Source organism: Vulpes lagopus, chromosome 7 (genome assembly GCF_018345385.1).
Source record: "Vulpes lagopus strain Blue_001 chromosome 7, ASM1834538v1, whole genome shotgun sequence".
Classification (NCBI taxonomy): Eukaryota; Metazoa; Chordata; class Mammalia; order Carnivora; family Canidae; genus Vulpes; species Vulpes lagopus.
In genome coordinates, this window is record NC_054830.1 from 128,772,378 (window position 1) to 128,786,078 (window position 13,701).

The window sequence follows — 13,701 nt, forward strand, 5'->3', positions numbered from 1 at the left end:
ATGTGTGAATATATCTCCATCCATGTTGGCCAGGCTGGTGTCCAGATCGGCAATGCCTGCTAGGAGCTCTATTGCCTGGAAAACGGCATTCAGCCCGATGGCCAGATGCCAAGTGACAAGACCATTGGGGGAGGAGATGACTACCTCAACACCTTCTTCAGTGAGATGGGCGCTGGCAAGCATGTGCCCAGGGCAGTGTTTGTACACCTGGAGCCCACAGTTAGTGATGAGGTTCACACTGGCACCTACCGCCAGCTCTTCCACCCTGAGCAGCTCGTCACAGGCAAGAAAGATGCTGCCAATAACTATGCCCGAGGCACCACACCATTAGCAAGGAGATCATTGACCTTGTCTTGGACCGAATTCGGAAACTGGCTGACCAGTGCACAGGTCTTCAGGGCTTCTTGGTTTTCCACAACTTTGGAGGGAGAACTGGTTCTGGGTTCATCTCCCTGCTGATGGAACATCTCTCTGTCGATTATGGCAAGAAGTCCAAGCTAGAGTTCTCCATCTACTGTGTCCACAGGTGTAGTAGAGCCCTACCACTCCATCCTCACCACCCACACCACCCTGGAGCACTCTGATTGTGCCTTCATGGTACACAATGAGGCCATCTATGACATCTGTCATAGAAACCTCAATATTGAACGCCCAACCTACACTAATCTAAATAGGTTGATAGGTCAAATTGTGTCCTCCAATCACTGCTTCCCTCAGATTTGACGGAGCCCTGAATGTGGATCTGACGGAGTTCCAGACCAACCTGGTGCCCTATACCTGCATCCACTTCCCTCTGGCCACATATGCCCCTGTCATCTCTGCTGAGAAAGCCTACCATGAACAGCTTTCTGTAGCAGAGATCACCAATGCATGCTTTGAGCCAGCCAACCAGATGGTGAAATGTGACCCTCGCCATGATAAATACATGGCTTGCTGCCTGTTGTACAGTGGCGACATGGTTCCCAAGGATGTCAATGTTGCCATTGCCACCATCAAGACCAAGCATACCATCCAGTTTGTGGACTGGTGCCCCACTGGCTTCAAAGTGGGCATTAATTACCAGTCTCCCACTGTGGTACCCAGTGGAGACCTGGCCAAAGTACAGCGAGCTGTGTGCATGCTGAGCAACACCATAGCCATTGCTGAGGCCTGGGCTCGCCTGGACCATAAGTTTGACCTGATGTATGTCAAGCATGCCTTTGTTCACTGGTATGTTGGTGAGGGCATGGAGGAAGGAGAGTCTTCTGAGGCCTGTGAGGACATGGCTGCCCTGGAGAAGGATTATGAGGAAGTTGGTGGGGATTCTGTTGAAGGAAAGGGTGAAGGAGAAGGAGAGGAATACTAAAGTTAAAAATGTCACAAAGGTGCTTCTTTTACAGGGAAGCTTATTCTGTTTGAACATTGAAAAGTTATGCTCTGATCAGTTAATTTGTATGTAGCAGTGTATACTCTCATATACAATTACTGACCTATGCTTTAAAACACAACACTTTGTTACAGACCCAAGCTGTCCATTTCTCTGATGGGTTTGAATAAAGTATTGCCTGTCTTAAATGAAAAAAAAGAAAGAAAGAGAGAGAGAGAGATGGGGGGAGACGGAAGGAGAGAGGGAGACAGGGAAGAAGAGAAAGGTCTTAATCAGTCCTTAAATCAATTTTTAAATCAATTCAACTTTTATCTTAACAAACTGGACAAATGAATGTCTAATTGCAAATGAAACCAAAGTAAGAAGAAGAAAGAACATAACAGAGATCAGACCGTTGACAAAGATTTTTTCCTTGAACAAAACTTGAGTCAACCTCCTGAACCTTTTCTTAGGCCTACTTGTATATTTCCTTGTAAACCCCAGTTTTAGCAAGAACCCTGCAAAATCAGTTTAACCGGAATCTCCCACCCTTGATATCTGGTCACCCTCTATACCTGGTAGGGTTCCTTATCATCCACCATCTCCCAAATGAGGGGTGTTCATTCTGGTCCTGTTTGGTCAGTCTAACTAGAATCCGCCACTATACCTGGTGTGCCTCTTAGCAATTTTCCATCCACTGCTCTTCACCTTGCTCCTTGGCTATAAATTCTAACTTGTTCATGCTATATTCTGAATTAAGCCTGGTTCTATACTTAGGACTCTTTCCCCCTACTGCAATAATCCTAAATAAAATCTGTTTTGCCACTTTAACTACTGCCAAATTCCGATTTTTCTTTGACGGTATAAATCAATGAAATAGAAAACAGGTATTAGTGAAAATTAATAAAACTGAAAGCTGGTTCACTAAGACAATGAGAAACACTAGAATCTCTAGCAAAGCTGATCAGGAAAAAGAGAAGACAGAAATGACTACTACAAAGAATGACAGAGGTAAATCAGTACAGATTCTACAGATATTAAAAAGATAGTAAGAAAATATTATGAACTTCATTGTAGTAAAGTTGATAAATCAATGAAAGGGACAATCTTATCAAAGCTAACTCAGCAATAAATAGATGGCCAAAGTAGCTCTGTATCTAAGTAACAACTGAATTATAGTTTTTTTTTTTTTTTACATTGAATCTATAGTTTATTTGGGGATAATTTACATCTTTATGAGTCTTCCAACCGATTAATAAGATCTTTCTTTCCATGTATCAGTCTTTAATTTTTCTGAGTAGGGGATCCCTGGGTGGCGCAGCGGTTTAGTGCCTGCCTTTGGCCCAGGGTGCGATCCTGGAGACCCGGGATCGAATCCCACGTCGGGCTCCGGGTGCATGGAGCCTGCTTCTCCCTCTGCCTCTCTCTCTCTGTGTGTGACTATCATAAATAAATTTTAAAAAAAACGAAAAAAAATAATTTTTCTGAGTATAGTTTTATAGTTTCCTATGTTGAGGTCTTGCATATCCTTCAATACCTTAAAATTTAATAAATTTTTACATTGTTGTAAATTATATCTTTTTTAAAATTCCATTTAATTTTTGTTTTTATATAAAATACAACTGAATTTTTATATTAACTTTACATTCAGCAATCTTGATTATCTAATCTATTATTCACGTAATCTACATTATTATGAATGTTCTATATTCAAAACCTGGTCATCTGCAAATACCAAGTTTCGTTTCTTCTTTTGGAATGGCACTGTTTAGCATGTCTTTTTGTTGTCTTCTTGCAATGGCTAAGAACTCTATTTTGAATAGAAATTGCAATGGCAAGCTTCATTTTCCTGTTACTAATGTCAGAGGAAAAGCTGTCAACACTTTAGTCAGAAATATATTTACTGTAGGTATTCTAGTCTTGCTTGTCTTCTATTTATTTTCTAAGAGTTTTTATTATGAATAAATTTGATACTTCTACATCTACTAAGATGATCACATGATTATTCTTTATTCCACTATTATCATAGTGACAGCAATTGAGCCTTTTGAGTGTTAAACTAATCTTGCATTTCTGAAATAAACCAGACTTGGTCATGATAACATATATGTGAAGGGGAGGGTTGGATTTAGTTTACTAATAATGTGTTTAGGATTTTTACATTTTCATGAAAAATATTCACTTGTATCTTTCCTTTTGAAAAATGTCCTTATTCAGTTTTGGTATCACGGATACTCTGGCTTCATAAAATGGAGGGGGAATTAGGTTTTTTCTATTACATGGAAGAGCTCTATCTCAAACATTTGGTAGATTCACTAATGTCAACATCTGGGTGTGGGGTATTTCTTATGAGATTTTTAATTAGGAGGCAATTATTTTAAATATTGTAGAATTATTCAAATTTTGTTTTTTTAAATAAAATTAATTTTTATTGGTGTTCAATTTACCAACATACAGAATAATACTCAGTGCTCATCCTGTCAAGTGCCCCCCTCAGTGCCCGTTACCCATTCACCCCCACCCCACGCCCTCCTCCCCTTCCACCACCCCTAGTTCGTTTCCCAGAGTTAGGAGTCTTTATGTTCTGTCTCCCTTTCTGATATTTCCCACACATTTCTTCTGCCTTCCCTTATATTCCCTTTCACTATTACTTATATTCCCCAAATGAATGAGACCATATAATGTTTGTCCTTCTCCGATTGACTTACTTCACTCAGCATAATACCCTCCAGTTCCATCCCCATTGAAGCAAATGGTGGGTATTTGTCATTTCTAATGGCTGAGTAAAATTCCATTGTATACATAAACCACATCTTCTTTATCCATTCATCTTTCGATGGACACAGAGGCTCCTTCCACAGTTTGGCCATTGTGGAGCTTGCTGCTAGAAACATCGGGGTGCAGGTGTCCTGGCGTTTCATTGCATCTGTATCTTTGGGGTAAATCCCCAACAGTGCAATTGCTGGGTCATAGGGCAGGTCTATTTTTAACTCTTTGAGGAACCTCCACACAGTTTTCCAGAGTGGCTGCACCATTTCACATTCCCACCAACAGTGTAAGAGGGTTCCCTTTTCTCTGCATCCTCTCCAACATTTGTGGCTTCCTGCCTTGTTAATTTTCCCCATTCTCACTGGTGTGAGATGGTATCTCATTGTGGTTTTGATTTGTATTTCCCTGATGGCAAGTGATGCAGAGCATTTTCTCATGTGCGTGTTGGCCATGTCCATGTCTTCCTCTGTGAGATTTCTCTTCATGTCTTTTGCCCATTTCACAATTGGATTGTTTGATTCTTTGGTGTTGAGTTTAAGAAGTTCTTTATAGATTTTGGAAACTAGCCCTTTATCTGATATGTCATTTGCAAATATCTTCTCCCATTCTGTAGGTTGTCTTTGAGTTTTGTTGACTGTATCCTTTGCTGTGCAAAAGCTTCTTATCTTGATGAAGTCCCAATAGTTCATTTTTGCTTTTGTTTCTTTTGCCTTTGTGGATGTATCTTGCAAGAAGTTACTCTGGCCAAGTTCAAAAAGGGTGTTGCCTGTGTTCTCTTCTATGATTTTGATGGACTCTTGTCTCACATTTAGATCTCTCATCCATTTTGAGTTTATCTTTGTGTATGATGAAAGAGAGTGGTCCAGTTTCATTCTTCTGCATGTGGATGTCCAATTTTCCCAACACCATTTATTGAAGAGATTGTCTTTCTTCCAATGGATAGTCTTTCCTCCTTTATCGAATATTAGTTGACCAGGGTCCACTTCTGGGTTCTCTATTCTGTTCCATTGATCTATGTGTCTGTTTTTGTGCCAGTACCACACTGTCTTGATGACCACAGCTTTGTAGTACAACCTGAAATCTGGCATTGTGATGCCCCCAGCTATGGTTTTCTTTTTTAAAATTCCCCTGGCTATTTGGGGTCTTTTCTGATTCCACACAAATCTTAAAATAATTTGTTCTAACTCTCTGAAGAAAGTCCATGGTATTTTGATAGGGATTGCATTAAACGTGTAAATTGCCCTGGGTAACATTGACATTTTCACAATATTAATTCTGCCAATCCATGAGCATGGAATATTTTTCCATCTCTTTGTGTCTTCCTCAATTTCTTTCAGAAGTGTTCTATAGTTTTTAGGGTATAGATCCTTTACCTCTTTGGTTAGGTTTATTCCTAGGTATCTTATGCTTTTGGGTGCAATTGTAAATGGGACTGACTCCTTAATTTCTCTTTCTTCAGTCTCATTGTTAGTGTATAGAAATGCCATTGATTTCTGGGCATTGATTTTGTATCCTGCCACGCTGCCAAATTGCTGTATGAGTTCTAGCAATCTTGGGGTGGAGGCTTTTGGGTTTTCTATGTACAGTATCATGTCATTGGCGAAGAGGGAGAGTTTGACTTCTTCTTTGCCAATTTGAATGCCTTTAATGTCTTTTTGTTGTCTGATTGCTGAGGCGAGGACTTCCAGTACTATGTTGAATAGCAGTGGTGAGAGTGGACATCCCTGTCTTGTTCCTGATCCTAAAGGAAAGGCTCCCACTGTTTCCCCAATTGAGAATGATATTTGCTGTGGGCTTTCCGTAGATGGCTTTTAAGATATTGAGGAATGTTCCCTCTATCCCTACACTCTGAAGAGTTTTGATCAGGGATGGATGCTGTATTTTGTCAAATGCTTTCTCTGCATCTAATGTGAGGATCATATGGTTCTTGGTTTTTCTCTTGCTGATATGATGAATTGTTTTGTGAGTGTTGAACCACCTTGTGTCCTGGGGATAAATCCTACTTGGTCATGCTGAATAATTTTCTTAATGTACTGTTGGATCCTATTGGCTAGTATCTTGTCAAGAATTTTTGCATCCATGTTCATCAGGGATATTGGTCTGTAATTCTCCTTTTTGGTGGGGTCTTTGTCTGGTTTTGGAATTAAGGTGATGCTGGCCTCATAGAACGAATTTGGAAGTACTCCATCTCTTTCTATCTTTCCAAACAGCTTTAGTAGAATAGGTATGATTTCTTCTTTAAACATTTGATAGAATTCCCCTGGGAAGCCATATGGCCCTGGAGTTTTGTGTCTTGGGAGGTTTTTGATGACTGCTTCAATTTCCTCCCTGGTTATTGGCCTGTTCAGGTTTTCTATTTTGTCCTGTTTTAGTTTTGAAAGTTTGTGACTTTCCAGGAATGCGTCATTTCTTCTAGATTGCCTAATTTATTGGCATATAGCTGTTCATAATATGTTTTTAAAATTGTTTGTATTTCCTTGGTGTTGGTAATGATCTCTCCTTTCTCATTCATGATTTTATTAATTTGAGTCTTCTCTCTCTTCTTTTTAATAAAGCTGGCTAATGGTTTATCTATCTTATTAATTCTTTCAAAGAACCAACTCCTGGTTCTGTTGATCTGTTCCACAGTTCTTCTGCTCTCAATTTTGTTGAGTTCTGCTCGAATCTTTATTAACTCTCTTCTTCTGCTGGGTGTAGGATCTATTTGCTGTTTTTTCTCTAGCGCCGTTAGGTGTAAGGTTGGCTTTTGTATTTGAGTTCTTTCCAGTTTTTGAATGGATGCTTGTATTGTGATGTATTTCCCCCTCAGGACTGCTTTGCTGCATCCCAAAGATTTTGAACAGTTGTATCTTCATTCTCATTAGTTTCCATGAATCTTTTTAATTCTTCCTCAATTTCCTGGTTGACCCTTTCATCTTTTAGCAGGATGCTCCTTAACCTCCACGTGTTTGAGGTCCTTCCAAACTTCTTTAGTGAAGTTAGTGATTTAGTTCTAATTTCACGGCATTATGGTCTGAGAATATGCAGGGGACGATCCCAATCTTTTGGTATCGGTTCAGACCCGATTTGTGACCCAGTATGTGGTCTATTCTGGAGAAAGTTCCATGTGCACTTGAGAAGAATGTGTATTCAGTTGAATTTGGATGTAAAGTTCTGTAGATATCTGTGAAATCCATCTGGTCCAGTGTATCATTTAAAGCTCTCGTTTCTTTGGAGATGTGCTTAGAAGACCTATCAAGTATAGAAAGAGCTAGATTGAAGTCACCAAGTTTAAGTGTATTATTATCTAAGTATTTCTTCACTTTGGTTATTAATTGATTTATATATTTGGCAGCTCCCACATTTGGGGCATATATATTGAGGATTGTTAAACCTCTTGTTGGGTAGATCCTTTAAGTATTATATAGTGTCCCTCTTCATCTCTCACTACAGTCTTCGGGGTAAATTTTAGTTTATCTGATATAAGGATGGCTACCCCTGCTTTCTTTTGAGGACCATTTGAATGGTAAATGGTTCTCTAACCTTTTGTTTTCAGGCTGTAGGTGTCCTTCTGTCTGAAATGAGTCTCTTGTAGACAGCAAATAGATGGGTCCTACTTTTTTTTATTTATTTTTTTTTATTTTATTTTATTTTATTTTATTTTTTTTTTGGGTCCTACTTTTTTATCCAGTCTGAAACCCTGTGCCTTTTGATGGGGTCATTAAGCCCATTCACGTTCAGAGTTACTATTGAAAGGTATAAGTTTAGGGTCATCATGATATCTATTCAGTCCTTGTTTTTGTGGATTGTTCCACTGAACTTCTTCTTAAAGGGGAATTTTAAGAGTCCCCCTTAAAATTTGTTGCAGAGCTGGTTTGGAGGTCACATATTCTTTTAGTTCCTGCCTGTCTTGGAAGCTCTTTATCTCTCCTTCCATTCTGAATGAGAGCTTTGCTGGATAAAGTATTCTTGGTTGCCTGTTCTTCTCATTTAGGACCCTGAATATATCCTGCCAGCCCTTTCTGGCCTGCCAGGTCTCTGTGGAGAGGTCTGCTGTTACCCTAATACTCCTCCCCATAAAAGTCAGGGATTTCTTGTCTCTTGCTGCTTTAAGGATCTTCTCTTTATCTTTGGAATTTACAAGCTTCACTATTAAATGTCGAGGTGTTGAACGGTTTTTATTGATTTTAGGGGTGGGGGATCTCTCTATTTCCTGGATCTGAATGCCTGTTTCCCTTCCCCGATTAGGAAAATTTTCAGGTATGATTTGATCAAATACATATTCTGGCCCTCTGTCCCTTTCAGCGCCGTCGGGAACCCCAATTAAACGTAGGTTTTTCTTCCTCAGGTTGTAGCTTATTTCCCTTAATCTGTCTTCATGGTCTTTTGTTTGTCTCTTTTTTCCTCAGTTTCCCTCTTTGCCATCAACTTGTCTTCTATGTCACTCACTCGTTCTTCCACCTCGTTAACCCTCATCATTGCATTCAATTGATTTTTAATTTCTGCCTGATTGGATCTAAATTCTGCAGTCATGAAGTCTCTTGAGTCCTTTATGCATTTTCCAGAGCCACCAGTAGCTGTATAATAGTGCTTCTGAATTGGCTTTCTGACATTGAATTGTAATCCAGATTTTGTAACTCTGTGGGAGAGAGGACTGTTTCTGATTCTTCCTTTTGAGGTGAGGTTTTCCTTCTAGTCATTTTGCTCAGTGCAGAGTGGCCAAAAACAAGTTGTATTGGGAAAAGGAGAAAAAGAGACAAGAGAAAGAAGGAAAGAAAAGAGAAAAAGAAAAAAAGAAGGAAGAAAAAAGGAAAAAAAAGAGAAGAAAAAGAGAAAGAAAAAGAAAGAAAGGAAAAAAAGGGGGGTGGGGGAAGCAAACAAATCAAAAAGCAAAAAAAAAAGAAAAACAAAAACAAAAAGAGAAGAAAACAAAACAAAAACAGAACATGGGGGAGTATCTTCTGATTCTGTATACTTTAAGCCTCTTGACTTCCCCTGGAACTTGTCCGTCCAGCTGGTCTTCTGGGGGAGGGGTCTGTCGACCTGATTTTCAGGTGTTAGCACTTGGGAGAGCTGCTCTGCCCCTGCCTGGTGCAGGGCTCAGTGGGGGTTGTTTACCCCGTAAGGCCCCAGGAGGAACAGCCCCAGTGGCGGCGGCAGCTCTGCAGCCCTGGAGTCAGCTCCCGCAGTAACTCCGGGGCTCTCCGTCTGCAGGGCCTGGAGGCTCCGGGGCGGGGCCGCTGATCTGCTCAGCTCGGGGCAGGAGCGACCTCGCTGTCCTGGGCCCCCCCGGCCTCTGCCTGTCCCGGGGGTACGCTGGATCCTGGGCTGTGTCCCGGCGCCCTGTGCTCCGGGGCCTGCGGTGTTGGATCCGCACTCCCGCCCCGCAGCCCCCTCCGCGGAGCTGCCGCCCGAGCCCCTCCGAGCTGCTCCGGGTCCCACCGAGCGCGCTGCAGCCCTTAGGGAGCTCGGCGCACTCTCCCGGGGCGCAGGTGCCTGTTATTGTCCCAGGGAGCCAGAGGGCATCCCCGTCCTCCTGGGTCCTGCTCTACCTCCCTGCGGGCCCCTTTCCGCCTGGGAAGGTTGGTGCAGCTCCTACTTCTCCCGGGACGGGGCTCTCCTGTCCTGGGGACACTCGCCCCGGCCTCAGTCCGGCTCCTCGCGGGGCCCCTCCCCCTTGGAGGCCTTTTGTTTCTTTATTTCTTTTTCCCCGTCTTCCTACCTTGATAGAAGCGCGAACTCTGGGGATCCCTGGGTGGCGCAGCGGTTTGGCGCCTGCCTTTGGCCCAGGGCGCGATCCTGGAGACCCGGTATCGAATCCCACGTCAGGCTCCCGGTGCATGGAGCCTGTTTCTCCCTCTGTCTGTGTCTCTGCCTCTCTCTCTCTCTCTCTGTGACTATCATAAAAAATAAATAAATAAATAAAAAAGCGCGAACTCTTCTCACTGTAGCATTCCAGCTTGTCTCTCTTTAAATCTCAGGCCGAATTCGTAGATTTTCAGGATCATTTGAAGGTTATCTAGGTAATTTGGTGGGGACAGGTGACTTGGTAACCCCACTCTTCTGCTGTCTTGCCCCTCCTCCTGAATTATAGTTTTAAAAAACTTCCCACAAGATCCCTGGGTGGCAGCGGTTTGGCGCCTGCCTTTGGCCCAGGGCACGATCCTGGAGACCTGGGATTGAATTCCACATCAGGCTCCCGGTGCATGGAGCCTGCTTCTTCCTCTGCCTGTGTCTCTGCCTCTCTCTCTCTCTCTCTCTCTGTGACTATCATAAATAAATAAAAATTAAAAAAAAAAAAAACCTTCCCACAAAGACTTCAGGTCCAGATGGCTACACTGGTGAATTCTATCAAACTTTTAAGAAATATATAATAAAACTATACACAAGTTCTTTCAGAAAATTGAAAAGGTGTGAGTACCTTCCCAATTAATTTTATAAAACATTATAGTACAGACTAATATTCTTTATGAATTTAGATTCATTGGGGATTCTGGATTAAACTTTAGAAAATCAGTATCTCATCATATCTAAATGTGAACCAAATGGGCTTTACCCCAGGAATGCAAAGTTGGATTAACATTAGAAATTCAATACATGCAATTCACTCTATTAACAAACTAAAAAAGGAAAACCATCCCAACAGACATAGCAAATGCAATAGACAGAATTTTGCATCTATTCATCATAAAACCAGTGAATGAAACAGTAACAGAAGATTTTCTCAACTTGATTAAAGTCACATAAGAAAAACCCACAGCTAACCTCATACTTAATGGTGCAAGGGAGATGATTTTCCCCTTAAAATTAGGAATAAGGGGTTCCTAGGTGGCTCAGTAGGTTGGCCAGTTAACCTCTGTACTCTTGATTTAGGCTCAGGTCTGAATCTCAGGGTGCTAGGATCCAAGCCCGTGTGAAGCTCTGCATTGAGCAGAGTCTACTTCCCCTCTTCCTCTCCCTTTGTCCCTCCCCCTCACTCATGCACTATCTCAAATTTCTTTTTTTTTTAAATTATTTATTTATTCACTAGAGACACAGAGAGAGGCAGAGACATAGGCAGAGGTAGGAGAAGCAGGCTCCATGCGGTTAGCCCCATATGGGGCTCAATCTCTGGACACCAGGAGCACACCCTGAGCTGAAGGCAGACACTCAACCACAGCCACCCAGGCATCCCTCAAACAATTTTTTAAAAAATTAGGAAGACAGGGTTGTATGTTCTTACCACTCCTATTCAATATTGGTCTAGAGGTTCCCGCCAGTATAAAAAGAAATAAAAATGTGATATAATTGGGCATGTATATTTAATCTTCATCTCTAGTTCCTGGGACAACAGCTTCTAAAACCCTTGGGATTTCCTGAGTGATGGGGAGAGAGAATCATATTTTGTTATGCGTAATAAGCCCCTTAGACCGGGGCACCTGGGTTGCTCAGTAGTTGAGCATCTACCTTTGGCTCAGGGCATGATCCCGGGGTCCTGGGATTGAGTCCCTTCTCCCTCTGCTTATGTCTCTGCCTCTCTGTGTCTCTCATGAATAAATAAAATCTTTAAAAAAAATAAGCCCCTTGGACCATACCTAGATGTATGCTAATGAAGTGACTCTTGGTGGGCCCTTAGATAGCTTCAGGATGGGGGCTGGTTGCCAGAGGAACCAGCAAATAAATAAACTTTAAAAGAAAAAAAAAAACTTGGCTGAACACTTAGCCCTAGCCCCCTGCCTCCAGGGAGGAGGGAGTCACTGGTGATTGAGTTAATCACCAATGGCAGAGGATTTAACTAACATGCCTATATAATGAAGTCTCCATAAAAATTCCTAAACTATAGGATTCAGAGAGCTTCAGAGAGCACCTGCAGGTTGGGAGGGTGCAGGAGCTCCTGCACTCAGGGCCATCCTTGACCTTTTCCTATGCTGCCTCTCCATCTGGTTATTTATTTGTCTTTTATAATATACTTTATAGTATACTTTATAACCAGTGATAGTAAGTCAAGTGTTTCCATGTGTTCTGTGAGCCACTTATAGCAAAATATCCAACCTGAGGAGGAGGTCATGGAAACCTCAATTTGTAGCCAAATTAGACAGATTATGGGGGGGCGGGTAACCTGGGAATCCACTACTTTAACTGGCATCTGAGGTTGGGGCAGACTTATAGGGTCTGTGCTACGTCAGGATAGTGTCAGAACTGAATTTAATTATAGGACACCCAAGTGGTATTCTGAGAGAGAACTGGTTGTCAGTGCAGAGGGAAAAGAAAAAACAAAAATCAAGGCAAAACCCATACATTTGGTATCAAAAGGGTTGTGCGCAGAAAATATCTTTATTAAAGGGCAACTGGATTAGAAAGAAAGAAGTAAAACTGCCTGTGTGTGGACAAAATACTCACCCATGTAGAATTTCTGGTGGAATTACAAGCAGTCTACTAGAGATAATTAATGAGTTTAGCAAGGTTTTAGGATTCAAAAGCAAGACTTTTAAAAAATGATGTAACAACAAACAAAAAAAATTTCAAATTAAAACCAGTATCACTTAAAATAGCATAAAAATATAAAATATTTAGTATTTAAAGCTGTCAAAAAATGTAAGCAATCTGTATACTGAAAACTAAAAATAACATTCATGAGAAATTAAAGAAAATCTTTTAAAATGAAGAAATATACTATGTTCTTAGGTCAGGGGCTAAATGTTAAGCTGTCAATTCTTTTTTTCTTTTTCTTTTCTTTTTTTTTCTTTCTTTTTTTTTTTTTAAGAGAGAGCACACATGAGGTGGGCAGAGGGGCAGAAGGGAGGGAGAAAGAGGATCCTAAGCAGGCTACACACCACCAGCGGGGAGCCAGATGAGGGGCTCAATCTCATGAGCCTGAGATCTTGACCTATGAGCCAAAATTAAGAGTCACAACCTCCACCAACTGAGCCAGGCAGGTGTCCCAAGCTACCAATTCTTAATTGATAAAATTCCATGAAATCTCATTCAAAATGTCATCAGGCTTTCCCATAGACATTAACAAACTGATATAAGAACTTATGTAAAGTAATAATGCAAAGAACCTATCTGGTTGTGGGAGGGTACTAGCTACAGAGGGAAACCAGAAAACTTTTAGGATAATGGAAACATTCTGTATCTTGATTGTGGTGATGGTTACATGACTGCATGATACTATCAAACTCATCAAAGCACCCTTAATTGGGAGATGTTTATTGTCTATCAAATATAACTCAAAACTTGGAAAGATTAATTTTGGAATAGGGGAAGAATAAAAGGCATGAAAATTAAACAAATGAAAAAAAAAAACAGGCAATGATTAATTTCAGGAACATTCAAAACTTGTACAAGAAAAGAAAAGTAAGGGATGCCTGGGTGGCTTAGTGGTTGAATGTCTGCCTTCAGCTCAGTGCGTGATCCTGGAGTCCCAGGATCGAGTTCCGCATTGGGCTCCCTGCGTGGAGCCTGCTTCTCTCTCTGCCTGTGTCTCTGCCTCTCTCTGTCTCTCATGAATAAATAAATTTAAAAAACTTAAAAAAAAAGTAAGTACACCCACAATGTATAACAGAATCAAAATGTTGCTAATAAATTAAAAAATTTTGCTTTGGAGTATGATATACAAGTCAAAACTT

General features: G+C 41.2%; 1 pseudogene; it reads left to right on the forward strand.

Annotated features, from left to right (window-relative positions):
- LOC121494324 lies at nt 1–1,345 on the forward strand (annotated as a pseudogene).
- Nucleotides 1,346–13,701: the final 12,356 nt, after the last annotated feature.